At 47.9% G+C, this 17,887-nt stretch overlaps 1 protein-coding gene across 1 annotated transcript in view; it reads right to left on the bottom strand.

The window, feature by feature from the left end:
• Positions 1-17,887, bottom strand: part of dhrsx (dehydrogenase/reductase (SDR family) X-linked) — a 242,398-nt gene that overhangs the window by 21,754 nt on the left and 202,757 nt on the right. The window lies entirely within an intron of this gene.

The following is a 17,887-nucleotide window of genomic DNA, read 5'->3' as shown; positions in this document are numbered from 1 at the left end:
AGGTTTGTTTGGGTCAATAGTGTGGCGTCCACATTGATTCATGGAGAATGGGGTCAGATAACAGTGGAGGAAGAGTGGAAAAGAATAATGGTGCAACCTACAAATGGAGAATTCAATGTTCAGCGGGCGGCACGGTGGCGCAGCGCTAGAGTTGCTGCCTTACAGCGAATGCAGCGCCGGGGACCCGGGTTCGATCCCGACTACGGGTGCCATCTCTACGGAGTTTGTACGTTCCCCCCGTCACGGTTCTGCAAGCGGGTCGATCAAGCCCTCCAACGGGGTGGTCGAAGCCGCCACAGCTGGAGCCGGTCGCCAGCCAGGGACCTGCGAGCTCCCGATGTTGCAGTCCACAGGGCCCGTGGCCGAGCCTCCGGAGGTAAAGCTGCAGCCTCCGAAATTCGGCCAGCTCCGAGACGGTAAGTCCTGGCCCTGCGACCGGAGCCCTCAGGATCTATCCCAGCCTGAGGCCGCCCACTCCACGGTGCTAGGCCGCAGCGCCACGGAGATACGACTCGGAAAAGGGTCGCATCTCCGTCGAGGAAGAGATTTTTTTTAAAGAAAGGTTTCCCCCACCCCCCACATGTACACAGCTAAAAATAGACTACTACACACATCTAACACTAACACATAGACAAAAAAAGAAAAAAGACAAACAGAGCCGCAGGCTGGCGTTACCTTGCACTAAACGTTTTTCCCTTATCATGTATCTACACACTGTAAATGGCTCGATTGTAGAATCCCAACCCGAAACATTACCTATCCACGTTCTCCAGAGTGCTGCCTGATCCACTGAATCACTCCAGAACTTTCATGAGTACATAACTGAATCATCCTACCACAACCAGAGAGCAGTGCTGAATTACTATCTACCTCAATGGTGACCCACGGACTATCCTTGTTCGGACTTTACCTTAATGTTATTCCCTTATCATGTATTTATACACTGATGTTGTGTTTTTTCTTATTATATTTTGTTTTATTGTTTTGTTTCACTGCTATTTTGGCTAGTTAGGGTAATGCTTTGTTAAGTGTTAAAGGGAGGCACAATAAGCTTTGGCTTCTGCCTACACCTTTTTTTTCAGTCAGAGACAATAGACAATAGACAATAGGTGCAGGAGTAGGCCATTCGACCCTTCGAGCCAGCACCGCCATTCAATGTGATCATGGCTGATTATTCTCAATCAGTACCCCGTTCCTGCTTTCTCCCCATACCCCCTGACTCCGCTATCCTTAAGAGCTCTATCTAGCTCTCTCTTGAATGTATTCAGAGAATTGGCCTCCACTGCCCTCTGAGGCAGAGAATTCCACAGATTCACAACTCTCTGACTGAAAAAGTTTTTCCTCATCTCTGTTCTAAATGGCCTACCCCTTATTCTTAAACTGTGGCCCCTGGTTCTGGACTCCCCCAATATTGGGAACATGTTTCCTGCCTCTAACGTGTCCAACCCCTTAATAATCTTATACGTTTCGATAAGATCCCCTCTCATCCTTCTAAATTCCAGTGTATACAAGCCTAGTCGCTCCAGTCTTTCAACATATGACAGTCCCGCCATTCCGGGAATTAACCTAGTAAACCTACGCTGCACGCCGTCAATAGCAAGAATATCCTTCCTCAAATTTGGAGACCAAAACTGCACACAGTACTCCAGGTGCGGTCTCACTAGGGCCCTGTACAACTGCAGAAGGACCTCTTTGCTCCTATACTCAACTCCTCTTGTTATGAAGGCCAACATTCCATTGGCTTTCTTCACTGCCTGCTGTACCTGCATGCTTCCTTTCAGTGACTGGTGCACTAGGACACCCAGATCACGTTGTACGTCCCCTTTTCCTAACTTGACACCATTCAGATAATAATCTGCCTTCCTATTCTTACCACCAAAGTGGATAACCTCACACTTATCCACATTAAACTGCATCTGCCAAACATCCGCCCACTCACACAACCTGTCCAAGTCAGGTCCAAGTCAGATATGTCCAAGTCAGAGAATATCATGTGTGATTATATTGTTTTATTTTTGATATAATTATATAATTTAACTTTCACAATTGTATGGTCAATCTGTTGTATTGTATTGACCGGAAACAAATAAATATATATTTTTTAAAAGGCTCGATTGTAATCGAGAATTGTATGGGGAGAAGGCAGGAACAGGGTACTGATTGAGAATGATCAGCCATGATCACATTGAATGGTGGTGCTGGCTCGAAGGGCCGAATGACCTACACCTGCACCTATTGTCTATTGTCTATTGCTGACTGGATGGCACACAACAAAAGCTTTTCACTGTACCTCGGTACACGTGACAATAGACTAAACGGTAACTGTTATCTTTGAGTGAAGATACAAAACTGTGTGAATGAGTGATATTTGAGGTGGCACGGTGGCGCAGCGGTAGAGTTGCTGCCTTACAGCGCCAGAGACCCGGGATTCCATCCTGGCTATGGGTGCTATATGTGTGGAGTTTGTACATTCTCCCTGTGACCGTGTGGGTTTTCTCCGGGTGCTCCGGTTTGCTCCTACACTCCAAAGACGAACAGGTTTGTAGGATAATTGGTTTTGGTAAAATTGTAAATTGTCCCTCGTGTGTGTAGGATAGTGTTAGTGTACAGGTAGGGTTGCCAACTGTCCCGTATTAGCCGGGACATCCCGTATATTGGGCTAAATTGGTTTGTCCCGTACGGGACTGCCCTTGTCCCGTATAAGGCCCGGGGGCATTGTGGGACCGGACACTGTAGGCCTGGACACTGTAGGCCCAGGGGGCGCAGTAGGCCCGGACACTGTAGGCCCAGACACTGTAGGCCCGGACACTGTAGGCCCGCACACTGTAGGCCCGGTCACAGTAGGCCCGGACACCGTAGGCCCGGACACTGTTGGCCCGGGGGCTGCTGTAGGCCCGGACACTGTAGGCCTGGGGGCTGCTGTAGGCCCGGATACTGTCGGACCGGATACTGTAGGCCCTGGGGCTGCTGTAGGCCCGGACATTGTAGGCCAGCTTAGTTTAACTCTGTACATACAACACCTGTAGTCAGGATCAAACCCTAGTCTTTGGCACTGTAAGGCAGTAGCTCTACCGCTGCGTGACTGTGCCACCCATGGCAATGCGTTCCAGGCCCCCACTAATCCCTGTGTGAAAAACTGCACATCTATATACTAAAACTCTCATTTGTTTGTTTGTTTGTTTGTTTGTTGGAGAATGGGGTTGAGAGGGAAAGATAAATCAGCCACGAATTAATGGTGGGGTAACATAGAAACATAGAAGACCACCATCCATTCGTGGCTGATTTATCTTTCCCTCTCAACCCCATTCTCCTGCCTTCTCCCCATAACCCCTGACACCCGTACTAATCAAAAATGTGTCTATCTCTGCCTTAAAAATATCCATTAACCATATAAACCATATAACAATTACAGCACGGAAACAGGCCCGTTCAGCCCTACCAGTCCACGCCGACCACTTTCTCTGACCTAGTCTCATCTACCTGCTCTCAGACCATAACCCTCCAATCCCCTCCTATCCATATACCTATCCAATTTACTCTTAAATAATAAAATCGAGCCTGCCTCCACCACTTCCACCGGAAGCTCATTCCACACAGCCACTACCCTCTGAGCCACCACCCATTGACGGCTTTGTTTTCACAGCCACCACCCATTGATGGCTTCCACAGCCGTCTGTGGCAATGAATTCCACAGATTCACCACCCTCTGTCTGAGGAAATTACTCCTCATCTCCTTCCTAAAGGCACATCCTTTACTTCTGAGGCAATGGCCTCTGATCCTCGGGATCATTCCTGAGATCATTCTCGTAAACTTCCTCTGGCCCTCTCCAACGCCAGCACATCCTTCCTCAGATATGGGGCTCAAAAAAACCCTCACAATTCTCCAAATGCAGTCTGACCAGCACCTTATAGTGCCTCAACATTGCTTCCTTGTTTACAGAATGTTGACAGAATGCAATCGGCCCTTTGAGCCAGCACCGCCATTCAATATGATCATGGCTGATCATCCAAAATCAGTGCCCCGTTCCTGCTTTCTCCCCATATCCCTTGATTCCGTTAGCCTTAAGAGCTATATCGAACGCTCTCTTGAAAACACCAGTAGACTTGATGGGCCGAATGACTCCTAGAACCTGTGAACATGAGCCAATAGTCAATAGTCAATTTATTTGTCACATACACATAAATGTGCAGTGAAATGAAAAATTACCCACAGTCCAACAATAAGACCAATAAAAATAAGCAATAACACACACAATCATAAACCAACACCAAACAAAAAGAAACATCCATCACAGTGAGTCTCCTCCAGTCCCTCCTCACTGTGATGGAAGGCCAGAATGTCCTTTCTCTTCCTCTGCCGTCTTCTCCCGCGGTCAGGCTGTTGAACTTGCCACGTCGGGGCAATCGGGGCTCCCGACATTGAAGCCCCCGCCGGGCGGAGAAAATCCCGCGGCCTATTCCAGGCCGTGCCGGACGGTGAAAGGTCCGCGGCGGGCCGACTCAAGCCCAGCGATTCGGGGCGGGCAAAGACGCTGCCGCTGCCGGAGCTCCCGATGTCGGCCCCCACCCAGGGGTCTGCGAGCTTCCGACGTCCACGCGGCCCACGCCGAAGAAACCTCCGGAGACGAGTCGCAGCCGGCTCCGCAGATGGTGAGTCCGGTCCGCGGGCTCTGCGAACCAGAGCCCAGGTGGTCCCAGCTGGAGGCCGCCAGCTCCAGGTGTTTGGCCGATGGTAGGCCGCAGCGGGAACGGAGACACGGCCCAGAAAACAAAAGTCGCGTCTCCGTTCGGAAGAGACAATTTTACAGTTTTACAGTTCCCCCCCCACCACCCCCCCTCCCCACATAACACACAACCACAAAAAAACACTACATCACATCTAAACACTACAATTAAGACCAAAAAAATGCAATAGACAGACACTGTCGTGCCCACAGTACACAAACAATGTCCCCAGTGTAATCACGTGGTTATGTACTCAACAAGATGCCACTCTTGATTCTGTGACTTACTCTAATCGGGCAATATCAAACACAGAGACTCATGGCCGACCCGCGTTGTTAACTCACCCATGCCTTTCTGTAGATTAAATACAAAATTAATAAAATCACCATGCGCAGAATTGAGTTACAACAGGATTTCCGAATTATCCCCGGGCAGTAATTCAGTCTGTGCGGTTGAGATGTCTTAGACTTAGAATGATCAATGGTTGGGAGTGATTATGGGAGCTCATGTCCCAAATTAGCCGCAAATGTCACTATTTTGTCCTGGCTGAGATGTACGGATGATGAACAAAAACCAGCTTGACGTTTCCTCTGTCCTGCTGTTAAAATGCACATGCAACAAAAGGCACGTTGTTAAGGACAGGGTATTATCATGTCTGGGCTCCCCCTGTGCTTCAGCAGACAGGAGTCAGCATCGTTTCTCAGCGGTCTGTAAACAGACATGTTAAACGGCTGTAATTACGCAGGGCCCTGATGGTAACATGGAAACGTAGAAAAGCATGTAGGAAAATAACTGCAGATTGCTGGTACAAATCGAAGGCATTACAAAATGCTGGAGTAACTCAGCGGGTCAGGCAGCATCTCTGGAGAGAAGGAATGGGTGACGTTTCGGGTCGAGACTCTATTCCTTGGAGCGCAGGAGGATGAGGGGTGATCTTATAGGGGTGTATAAAATCATGAGAGGAATACATCGGGTAGATGCACAGAGTCTCTTGCCCAGTATATGTGAATCAAGGACCAGAGGACATAGGTTTAAGGTGAAGGGGAAAAAAGATTGAATCGGTATCTAGTTGGTATCGTTTTCACACATGAGGGGGGTGGGTGCATGGAAAGAGCTGCCAGAGGAGGTAGATGTGGCTGGGACTATCCCAACGTTTAACAAGCAGTTGGAGGTACATGGATAGGACAGGTTTGGAGGGATATGGACCAAACACAGGCAGGTGGGGCTCGTGTAGCTGGGACATGGTGGTCGGTGTGGGCAAGTTGGGCTGAAGGGCCTGTTTCCATGCTGTATCACTCTATGACTCCCGGAATGGCAGGACTGTCGTATGTTGAAAGACTGGAGCGGCTAGGCTTCTATACGCTGGAATTTAGAAGGATGAGAGGGGATCTTATCGAAACATATAAGATTATTAAGGGGTTGAACACTTTAGAGGCAGGAAGCATGTTCCCAATGTTGGGGGAGTCCAGAACCAGGGGCCACAGTTTAAGAATAAGGGGTAGGCCATTTAGAACTGAGATGAGGAAAAACTTTTTCAGTCAGAGAGTTGTAAATCTGTGGAACTCTCTGCCTCAGAAGAGAGTGGAGGCCAATTCTCTGAATGCATTCAAGAGAGAGCTAGATAGAGCTCTTAAGTATAGCGCAGTCAGGGGGTATGGGGAGAAGGCAGGAACGGGGTACTGATTGAGAATGATCAGCCATGATCACATTGAATGGCGGTGCTGGCTCGAAGGGCCGAATGGCCTCCTCCTGCACCTATTGTCTATTGTCTATTAACTCTCTCTCACACTGATTTCTCAGTGTTACTTCTCTGGCAGCATCAAGCAAACCAACGACAGCCAGTTCAGGTTGACAACGCACTGACAGATTACAACTATGTTTAAACCAGGCAGCTATTTCGTTCTGCCTAATGATGTAATACATAACAGTGCATTAGCAAAACCTGCTGATAAATGAACGATCCACTCTTAACACCAGCCTTAACATTTCAAAGATTCACCAGCATTTGGACATGCATCAACATTTGAGTGGTGTCAGCACCAGATCTACTCTCTGGGGAGGAGGAATGGGTGATGTTTCGAGCCGTGACCCTCCCTCACACGCGTTGCTGATGGGTTTACAGATCATCGGATTATACAGCACGGAAACAGGCCCTTCGGCCCAACTTGTACATGCTGACCAAGATGCCCCATCTAAGCTAATCCTACTTGCCCGAATTCATGTTCGTAAGTTATAGGAGCAGAATTAGGCCATTCGGTCCATCAGGTCTACTCCGCCATTCAATCATGGCTGATCTATTTTTCCCTGACCAGCAATCACCCCGTACACTAGTACTATCCTGTACACAAGAGACAATGTACAATCTTTACTAGGCCATTTAACCTACAAACCTGTAGTGTGAGAGGAAACCAGAGCACCTGGAGTGAACCCACACGGTCATGGGGAGAACGTACAAACTGCATACTGACAGCAGCCATAGTCAGGACCAAACCCAGGTCTCGGAGCAGAATTCGGCCATTCGGCCCAACACGTCTACTCCGCCATTCAATCATGGCTGTTTTATCTTTCCCTCTCAACCCCATTCTCCTGCCTTCTCCCCACAACCCCTGACACCCATACTAATCATGAATCTGTCAATCTCCGCCTTAAAAATACCCAATGACTTGGCCTCCACAGCCGTCTGTGGCAATTAATTCCACAGATTCACCACCCTCTGACTGAAGAAATTCCTCCTCTTTTCTAAAGGAACGTCCTTTAATTTTAACATTCCTTCTCTCCCGAGATGCTGCCTGACCTGCTGAGTTACTCCAGCATTTTGTGAATAAGTCCTTTAATTAATTCTGAGGCTATGGCCCCCGGCCTAGATTCTCCCACTAGTGGAAACATCCCCTCCACGTCCACTCTATCCAGGCCTTCCACTGTTCGGTAAGTTTCAATGAGGTCCCCCCTCACCCCTCTAAACTCCAGGGAGTGGAGGCTCAGTGCTGTCAAACGCTCATCGTATGTTATCCCAATCATTCCTGGGATCATTCTCACAGACTAGCTCTGAAATCTAGGTTCATCCATTTCATTCAGAAATACGCATGTACTGCAACAAAGCCTGTTTGCTCTGGCTTCATTAATGACGTTTGGATTCTTAAATAAAACATTGCTTGGAAGGCAATTAATGCAGAGGGATTACCAATGAATCAATGAGAGATGTCTGGGAAGTTTTATGGGAAATTAAATGTTATCTCCATTTTGTGACCTTCAAATGCTTTACTTACAAGGACGTATATAACAAATGGACCTGGGTGCAAATATAGACAATTAATAGACAATAGACAATAGGTGCAGGAGTAGGCCATTCGGCCCTTTGAGCCAGCACCGCCATTCAATATGATCATGGCTGATCATCTAAAATCAGCATCCTGTTCCTGCTTTTTCACCATATCCCTTGATTCCTTTACCCCTAAGAGGTGTAGAGCTAAATCTAACTCTAGCCTAATCTAGGACATAGGTTTAAGGTGAAGGGGGAAAGATTTAAAAGGAATCTGAGGGGTAACTTTTTCACGCAAAGAGTGGTGGGTGTATGGAATGTGCTGCCAGAGGAGGTAGCTGAGGCTGGGACTAATGAATGAATGAATGAATAAGTTTATTGGCCAAGTATGTGCATATACAAGGAATGTGCCTTGGTGCTCTGCTCACAAATGACAACACAAACATACAGTTAACAATTAAGAATAAAGCATAAACACATCAAAACAATGATTCAACATTACGGTCTAAACATGTGGGTGAAAATAAACCAGAGCAAAAAAAAGACTACAGACTTTGGTTATTGAGTAGAACTATCGCTCGTGGAAAAAAACTGTTTTGATGTCCGGCTGTGGCTGCTTTGACAGTCCGGAGTCGCCTTCCAGAGGGAGGTGCTTCGAAGAGTTTATGGCCAGGGTGAGAGGGGTCAGAGATCGCAACATTTAAGAAACAGTTAGATGGGTACATGGATAGGGCAGATTTGGAGGGGTATGGACCAAGCGCAGGTAGGCAGGACTAGTGTAGATGGAACATGTTGGTCAGCATTGGCAAGTTGGGCCGAAGGGCCTGCTTCCACGTTGTATGACTCAGAGTTGTATCCACCTCTACTACTTCCTCTGGCAGCTCGTTCCCTGCACAACACCGACCTCTGTGTGAAAATGTTGTCCTTCAGGACCCTTTTAAATCTTTCATCTTAAATCTGTGCCCTCTAATTTCACACTCCCCTACCCCAGGGTAAACCTTATCTGTGTCCCTTATCTGTAGTGTGAGAAGGAACTGCAGATGCTGGTTTAAACCGAAGGTAGACACAACCGAAGGTGGCACGGTGGCGCAGCAGTAGAGTTGCTGCCATGCAGTGCTTTCAGCACCAGAGACCCAGGTTCGATCCCGACTACGGGTGCTGTCTGTACGGAGTTTGTACGTTCTCCGCGTGACCTGCGTGGGTTTTCTCCGAGATCTTCGGTTTCCTCCCACACTCCAAAGACAAGGTTAATTGGCTTGGTATAAATGTAAAATTGTCCCTAGCGTGTGTGTCGGACAGTGTAAGTGTGCGGGGATCGCTGGTCGGCGTGGACTCAGTGGGCCGAAGGGCCTGTTTCTGCGCTGTATCTTGAAACTGAAACTAAACAAAATGCTGGAGTAACTCAGCGGGCCAGGCAGCATCACTGGAGAGAAGGAATGGGTGACGTTTCGGGTGGAGACTGAAGAAAGGTCTCAACCCGAAACATCACCCCTTCCTTCTCTCCAGTGATGCTGCCTGTCCCGCTGAGTTACTCCAGCATTTTGAGTCTATCTTCCCTTATCTATAGGGAAGACCACATTATTTACCATAACCATGCAAGTCACCGGTAGATGTTATGCACTGGGCAAATGGCCATAACGATTTACCATTAACATAGTAGTCAATCACAAAACTCCCACTGGCAGCTTATTAACCGAGTCGATTATTTTGGGCAGTTCATCAACATGCTCTTTCCCTCTACTTACCCATTTATAAAGCTTTGCTGATTTCATTCAAGCAGGGTCATTATGCAGCTTGCAACGAGCAGATCGCACCTCGTTAATGAGCAATTACTTTTGTAATACGATACAGGAGGTGATTGCTAAATGTTGGGAGATACAATTGTTGACTGGAGACATTGTCCTTTTCTTTCAATGCAAAGGCTTGTTTGCATCTTAATTTTACAGGCAAATCGCACTAACTGCAACGGTTTCACAATAAATGGTGGCGAATGTGCATTGTCGTTTGAGGCAAACTGCCGTGAGGTTGGTTGATTGGTTTTGATATAAGTTCAGGACGGCACGGTGGCGCAGCGGTAGAGTTGTTGCCTTACAGCGAATGCAGCGCCGGAGACTCAGGTTCGATCCTGACTACGGGCACCGTCTGTACGGAGTTTGTACGTTCTCCCCGTGACCTGCGTGGGTTTTCTCCGAGATCTTTGCTTTCCTCCCACACTCCAAAGACGTACAGGTATGTAGGTTAATTGAATGGGTAAATGTAAAAAATGTCCCTAGTGTGTGTAGGATAGTGTTAATGTGCGGGGATCGCTGGGCGGCGCGGACTCGGTGGGCCGAAGGGCCTGTTTCCGCGCTGTATCTTTAAATCTAACATCTAAACGTGCAACGTTAACTGTGTTTCGTGTCGCAAGGAACTGCAGATGCCGGTTTACACCGAAGATAGGCACAAAATGCCGGAGTAACTCAGCGGGACAGGCAGCATCACTGGATAGTAGGAATGGAGGTTGGAGGAGGTGCAAGTGAACCTCTGCATCACCTGAAAAGAGAAGGGTCTCGACCCGAAACGTCACCCATTCCTTCTCTCCTGAGATGCTGCCTGACACGCTGAGTAGTCCAGCATTTTGTGATACCTTCACCTGAAAAGACTGTCGGGGTCATATCATATCATATCATATATATACAGCCGGAAACAGGCCTTTTCGGCCCACCAAGTCCGTGCCGCCCAGCGATCCCCGTACATTAACACTATCCTACACCCACTAGGGACAATTTTTTTTTTACATTTACCCAGCCAATTAACCTACATACCTGTACGTCTTTGGAGTGCGGGAGGAAACCGAAGATCTCGGAGAAAACCCACGCAGGTCACGGGGAGAACGTACAAACTCCTTACAGTGCAGCACCCGTAGTCAGGATCGAACCTGAGTCTCCGGCGCTGCATTCGCTGTAAACCAGCAACTCTACCGCTGCGCTACCGTGCCGTCCTTGGATGGAGTCAAGGGATTGCAACACCTGTCCCAACGCCTCCTCCCTCGTCTCCATCCAAGGGTCCCGGCAGTTTTTTCAGGTGAGGCAGAGGTTCACCTGCACCTGCTCCAACCTCATCAAATGTGTCCGCTGTTCCAGGTGTGGACTCCTTCGGTGGACAGAGGGTGGGATTGGTGCCAGGATGATGGCCTTTGAGGGCAAGTTAAGACTACGCTCGTAAAAACGTTGAAACTTTGAGGATGCATTCAAGAGAGAGCTAGATATAGCTCTTAAGGATAGCGGAGTCAGGGGGTATGGGGAGAAGGCAGGAACGGGGTACTGATTGAGAATGATCAGCCATGATCACATTGAATGGCGGTGCTGGCTCGAAGGGCCGAATGGCCTACTCCTGCACCTATTGTCTATTGTCTATTGAAACATAAGGCCATAAGTGATAGGAGTTTCCATAAGATCCCCTCTCATCCTTCTAAACTCCAGTGAATACAAGCCTAGCTTTTCCAATCTTTCCTCATATGACATTCCCTCCATCCCAGGGATTAACCTCGTAAACCTACGCTGCACTGCCTCAATAGCAAGGACGTCCTTCCTCAAATTAGGAGACCAAAACTGTGACCACAATCTTATTACTTGTGTAGAAAGGAACTGCAGGGGGCGGCACACTGGTGCAGCGATAGAGTTGCCCCCTTACAGCGCCAGAGAGCCAGGTTCGATCCTGACCTCGGGTGCTGTCTGTGCCGAGTTTGTACCATCTCCCCGTGACCCACGTGGGTATTCTCCAGGTGCCATAAGGTCATAAGGTCATAAGGAATAGGAGTGGAATTAGTCCATTCGGCCCATCAAGTCTACTCCGCCATTCAATCATGGCTGATCTATCGCTCCCTCCTAACCCCATTCTCCTGCCTTCTCCCCATAACCTCTGACACCCGTACTGATCAAGAATCTATTCTTGATTAGGAGGGGAGGAGGGGAAGGGGGGAGGGAGGAGGGGGAGGGGGAGGAGGGAGGGGGAGAGGGGAGGTTGGGGAGAGGGGGGGAGGGAGAGGGGAGGAGGGAATGTGGGGGGGGAGAGGGGAGAGGGGGGGGGGGGTGGAGAGGAGAGGATGCTGCACCAATGCAGGAGAGTTTTGGGCCCAACGAATCCACTTGGTCCAGTGCGTCAATAAAGTATTCATTCATTCATTCATTCATGGAATCTTGAGTAACATTTCCAGTAATACGGGAGTCTAGAACCAGAGGGCACAGCCTCGGAACACTAGGACATACCTTTAGAATGGAGTTGAGGAGGAATTTGTTCAGCCAGAGGATGGTGAATCTGTGGAACGCATAGCTCCAGATGGCCATGGTGGCCAAGACATTGGGTATTTTAAAGCGGAAATTGACAGGTTCTTGATTAGTGAGGGTGTCAAAGGTTATGGGGAGAAGGCAGGAAAATGGGGTTGAGAGGGAAAAATAGATCAGCCATGATCGAATGATGGAGAAGACTCGAAGGGCTGAATGGCCGAATTCTGACCCTATGTCGTTTAGTTTAGAGATACAGCGCAGAAACAGGCCCTTCGGCCCACCAAGTCCAAGCCAACCAGCGATCCCCGCACTTCAATACTATCCTACATCTCACTGTGATGGATGTATTTTTTTGTTTGGTGTTGGTTTATGATTGTGTGTGTTATTGCTTATTTTTATTGCTCTTATTGTTGGACTGTGGGTAATCTTTCATTTCACTGCACATTTATGTGTTTGTGACAAATAAACTTGACTATTGACTATTCATAGGGACAATTTACAATTATACCAAGCTAATTAACCTACAAACTTGTACGTCGTTGGAGTGTAGGAGGAAAGGAGATCCCGGGGAAAACCCACGCAGGTCACGGGGAGAACGTACAAACTCCATACAGACAGCACCCGTAGTCAGGATCGAACCCGGGTCTCTGGCGCTGAAAGGCAGCAACTCTACCGCTGCATCACTGTACCACCCTAATGTCCTACGTCTTATGGTCTTATAGACCACAAATTGCTGCAGTAACCCAGTGGGTCAAGCAGCATCTCTGGTGAACATGGATAGGTGAGCCCTCTCTCAATATCAGTACATTGGCGCCATCTTAGTTGACTGAATTGACCAATTTGACAACTGTTGTCCTGAAAGTAAAAGTCTATCCATTAACCTTTGTGTGTGTGACGGCTTTCGTCAGTCAAACAACTGTTGATATATTTAGACTTTAGAGACACAGCGAGAACACAGGACCTTCAAGACACCGAGTCCGCACCGACCGGCGATCACCCGGTACACTAGCATTATCCGACACACTAGGGACAATTTACAATTTAACCAAAAATAATTAACCTACAAACCAGCACGACTTTGGAGTGTGGGAGAAGACCGGAGCACCCGGTGAAAACCCACGTGGTCACAGGGAAAACGTACAAACTCCATACAGACAGCGCCCGTCGTCAGGATCGAACCCGGGTCACTGGCGCTGGAAGGCAGCAACTCTGCCGCTGTGCCACTGGGCTGCCACCGTTTATTGTTCGGAGTTCAATTGCTCAGCGATTCTCCTTAATTCCAGCTGGTGTACCTGGAGCACACATGCTGACTAGTGTGGGATCATTAAGGAGATCATTTATCATATCATATCATATCATATATATACAGCCGGAAACAGGCCTTTTCGGCCCACCAAGTCCGTGCCGCCCAGTGATCCCCGCACACTAACACTATCCTACACCCACTAGGGACAATTTTTTATATATTTTTTTACATTTACCCAGCCAATTAACCTACATATTTGTATTAAGTAGGACAGCATTTATTTAATCAGTGATTTCTTTCAGTTCCGTTGCAAGCCATTAATCAAAGGTCTCCTGCAAATCAAGGTCCAAGATCATCGGCGTTCTCCAGTAATCTTTGATTTGCTTCTCTCTGACGAGCAGTTAAAGTCGACACATGACAGGATGTACAGGGCTACAGAGGCTACTGAGGAGATAATTAGGAATTTGAATGTCAGGAGAATTTCAGTAACGAGGAAAGGCTGTGTTTGTCTTCTTTAGAAATGGGAAACGGAATGAAGTTTTAAATGAGTCATACAGCGTGGAAACAGGCCCTTCGGCCTAACTTGCCCACGCTGACCAACATATCTCATCTGCACCAGTCCCACCTGCCTGCATTTGGCCCATATCCCGCTAAACCTGTCCTATCTATGTACATGTCCAAATGTTTCTCAAAGGTTGCGATGTGGATGTATACACTTTTATAAGGGAGTTAAAAAGAATGGACACGAACAACCTATTTCCGTTAATATAGAGGCAAATAGTCAGATGTTGTGACTTTGCAGTTATTGATAGAAGGATTAGAGGGAAGATCAATAGAACTTATATAAACAGAACCTAGAAGGTGTGGGAATGAGGGCCTCAAGAAGTATCTCAACCCGAAACGTCACATATCCCTTTTCTCCAGAGATCTGAAGAGGGGTCTCAACCCGAAAAGTCACCGATTCCTTTTCTCCAAAGATGCTGCCTGACCCAATGAGTTACTCCAGCATTTTGCCTCTCTCTTCACCCAGAGGGTGATGACCTCTGGTATTCACTGGTGTAAAGGCAAACTCTCAACACATTTGCAACTACATTGTTACAGACTAAAAGCTAGAAATGGGATTCTTTAGATTTAGAATTAGAGATACAGCGCGGAAACAGGCCCTTCGGCCCACCGGGTCCGCGCCGCCCAGCGATCCCCGCACATTAACACGGCCCTACACACACTAGGGACAATTTTTACATTTGCCCAGCCAATTAACCTACATACCTGTACGTCTTTGGAGTGTGGGAGGAAACCGAAGATCTCGGAGAAAACCTACGCAGGTCACGGGGAGAACGTACAAACTCCGTACAGACGGCGCCCGTAGTCAGGATCGAACCTGAGTCTCAGGCGCTGCATTCGCTGTAAGGCAGCAACTCTACCGCTGAGCCACCGTGCCGCCCTTAAGAGGATAACCTTTTTTTGTGTCGTAGGTGTTTACAATTTATCTTAATCATGGGAGATAATAGTTATCAGGATAACCACACCACTCACTATTTGATGCATTATTTGATGTATCGCATATTAGTTTCAATGGGAGAAAAGAAACAGTACACGTAGGGAGGTCATGTTGTAGTTGTATAACACGTTGGTGAGGCCGCATTTAGAGTATTGTGCTCAGTTCTGGGCACCATGCTATAGGAAAGATGTTGTTGAGCTGGAAAGGGTTACAGAGAAGGTTTACGAGGATGTTGCCAGGACTAGAGGGTCTGAGCTAGAGGGAGAGGTTGAGCAGGCTGGGACTCTAGTCCCTGGAGTGCAGGAGGATGAGGGGTGATCTTATAGAGGTCTATAAAATCATGAGAGGAATAGATTGGGAGACGCAGTCTCTTGCCCAGAGTATGTGAATCGAGGACCAGAGGACATAGATTTAAGGTGAAGGGGAAAAGATTTAATAGGAATCTGATGGGTAACCTTTTCACACAAAGGGTGGTGGGTGTATGGAATAAGCTGCCAGAGGAGGTAGTTGAGGCAGGGATATTTAAGAAACAGTTAGACAGGTACATGGATAGGACAGGTTTGGAGGGATATGGACTAAACGCAGGCACGTGGGACTAGTGTAGATGGGACATGTTGGCCGGTGTGGGCAAGTTGGGCTGAAAGGCCTGTTTCCACGCTGTATCACTCTATGACTCTATGAATTCTTTCCAAGTCAGTGTTTCATCAGTTTTCAGTTTAGCTTTGAGATACAGCACGGAAACAGGCCCTTCGGCCCACCGATTCCGCACCGACCAGTGATCCTCCATACACTAGCACTATCCTACACACACTTGGGACAATTTTCAATCTTTACCAAAGCCAATTAACCTACAATCCTGTATGTCTTTGGAGTGTGGGAGGAAACCGGAGCACCCGGAGAAAACCCACGCAGGTTACGGGGAGAATGTAAATGTCTTTATCGTAAAATAAGTATAAGAAAATAACTGCAGATGCTGGTACAAATCGATTTATTCACAAAATGCTGGAGTAACTCAGCAGGTCAGGCAGCATCTCGGGATATCGTAAAATGTCTTCATTTTAGTCAGTCAATCTTATCTTCAAATACCGAAGATAGGGCCCAAAATGCAGGAGTAAAGTGGGTCAGGCAGCATATGGTATAGGTGACATTTTGGGTTAAGACCTTTCTTCAAACTGAGAGTCAGGGGAGAGAGAAACTAGAGGTACGAAAAGGAATAAATCAGAGCTTGCACCAATGACCAAGGAAAGGCAGAGCCCACAATGGTCCATTGTTGACTGAGGAAGAGGTGATGACGAAGGATGTGAAAAGTGGAACTGGCAGGGTGGATAGGGTGGGGGGAGGTGCGAAGAGAGACGGAATGCAGGAAATCAGCATTCAAACCCTTGGGGGTCGAAGCCCTCCAGCCTAATTGGCCTCGACATAGTCTTGCCACTCTGCTCAAAAATTCACGGTTCCAACGGTTCCAACTGTCCCAACTTATAGGGTCGTACTGTGGTGCAGCGGCAGAGCTGCTGACTCACAGCGCCAGAGACTCGGTTTCAATCCTGACTGTGGGCATTGTCCGTGTGGAGATTGCATGCTCTCCCGTGCAAGTTTCCTCCGGGTGATCCGGTTTCCCCTCACACTCCAAAGACGTACAGGTTTGTAGGTTAATTGGCTTCTGTACATGTGCAGGGTAGATCTAGTTTTATGGTTGATCGTTAGTCGGTGTGGACTCAGTTGGCCGAAGGGACTGAGATGAGGAAAAACTTTTTCAGTCAGAGAGTTGTGAATCTGTGGAATTCTCTGCCTCAGAAGGCAGTGGAGGCCAATTCTCTGAATGCATTCAAGAGAGAGCTAGATAGAGCTCTTAGGGATAGCGGAGTCAGGGGGTATGGGGAGAAGGCAGGGACGGGGTACTGATTGAGAATGATCAGCCATGATCACATTGAATGGCGGTGCTGGCTCGAAGGGCCGAATGGCCTCCTCCTACACCTATTGTCTATTGTCTTTTGTCTATTGTTTTCATGCTGTTATCTCGAAACCTCACACCAACGCCCACCACACCCTCATCCTGCCTTCTATTAACAAGTCAACAGGATCTTTTAAATCAAAATATAATTTTGTTGGAATATCTATGACTGCTCCAGGGAATCTCTGGCCAGTATGATGTTGCACAGCAGTGCAAATGGACTTTGTTTTCGGCCAGAAGCTCACAGGCAAACAGAAGGGAATTCACCTTCTTGTCCTTGTTCGAGAAGTCTGTTTCTTCACAAAATGCTGGAGTAACTCAGCAGGTCAGGCAGCATCTCGGGAGAGAAGGAATGGGTGACGTTTCGGGTTGAGATCCTTCTTCAGTCTGTGTCTGATCCATTTGCTGTTGGACTGCTGTTGGAAGGACGACATATACTCACATACCTCGAAAATTCAGCTCTGTAGTTCTGAATTTTTTGGATGACGCAAGTATCAAAATGATTTCAAAATGGCACCCACTGGGCATAAATCACACCATATGCCACATTGGTGAGGAATTTGGCCCATATTTAACTAACGTCTACAAGAATTGTAGGCTGCACGGTGGCGCAGCGGTAGAGTTGCTGCCTTGTAGCGACAGAGACTCGGGTTCGATCCTGTCTACGGGTGCCTTTGTCCCGCCCAACCGACATCAATCTGAAGAAGGGTCTCGACCCGAAAAGTCACCCATTCCTTCTCTCCTGAGATGCTGCCTGACCTGCTGAGTTACTCCAGCAATTTGTGAAATAAATACCTTCGATTTGTACCAGCATCTGCAGTTATTTTCTTACACTGACAACGGGTGCTGCCTGTACGGAGTTTGTACGTTCTCCCCGTGACCTGCGTTGGTTTTCTCCTGGATCTTCGGTTTCCTCCCACACACCAAAGACGTACAGGTT

Source organism: Rhinoraja longicauda, chromosome 7 (assembly GCF_053455715.1).
Source record: "Rhinoraja longicauda isolate Sanriku21f chromosome 7, sRhiLon1.1, whole genome shotgun sequence".
NCBI classification, from domain to species: Eukaryota; Metazoa; Chordata; class Chondrichthyes; order Rajiformes; family Arhynchobatidae; genus Rhinoraja; species Rhinoraja longicauda.
This window is presented reverse-complemented; position numbering and strand designations above follow the sequence as displayed.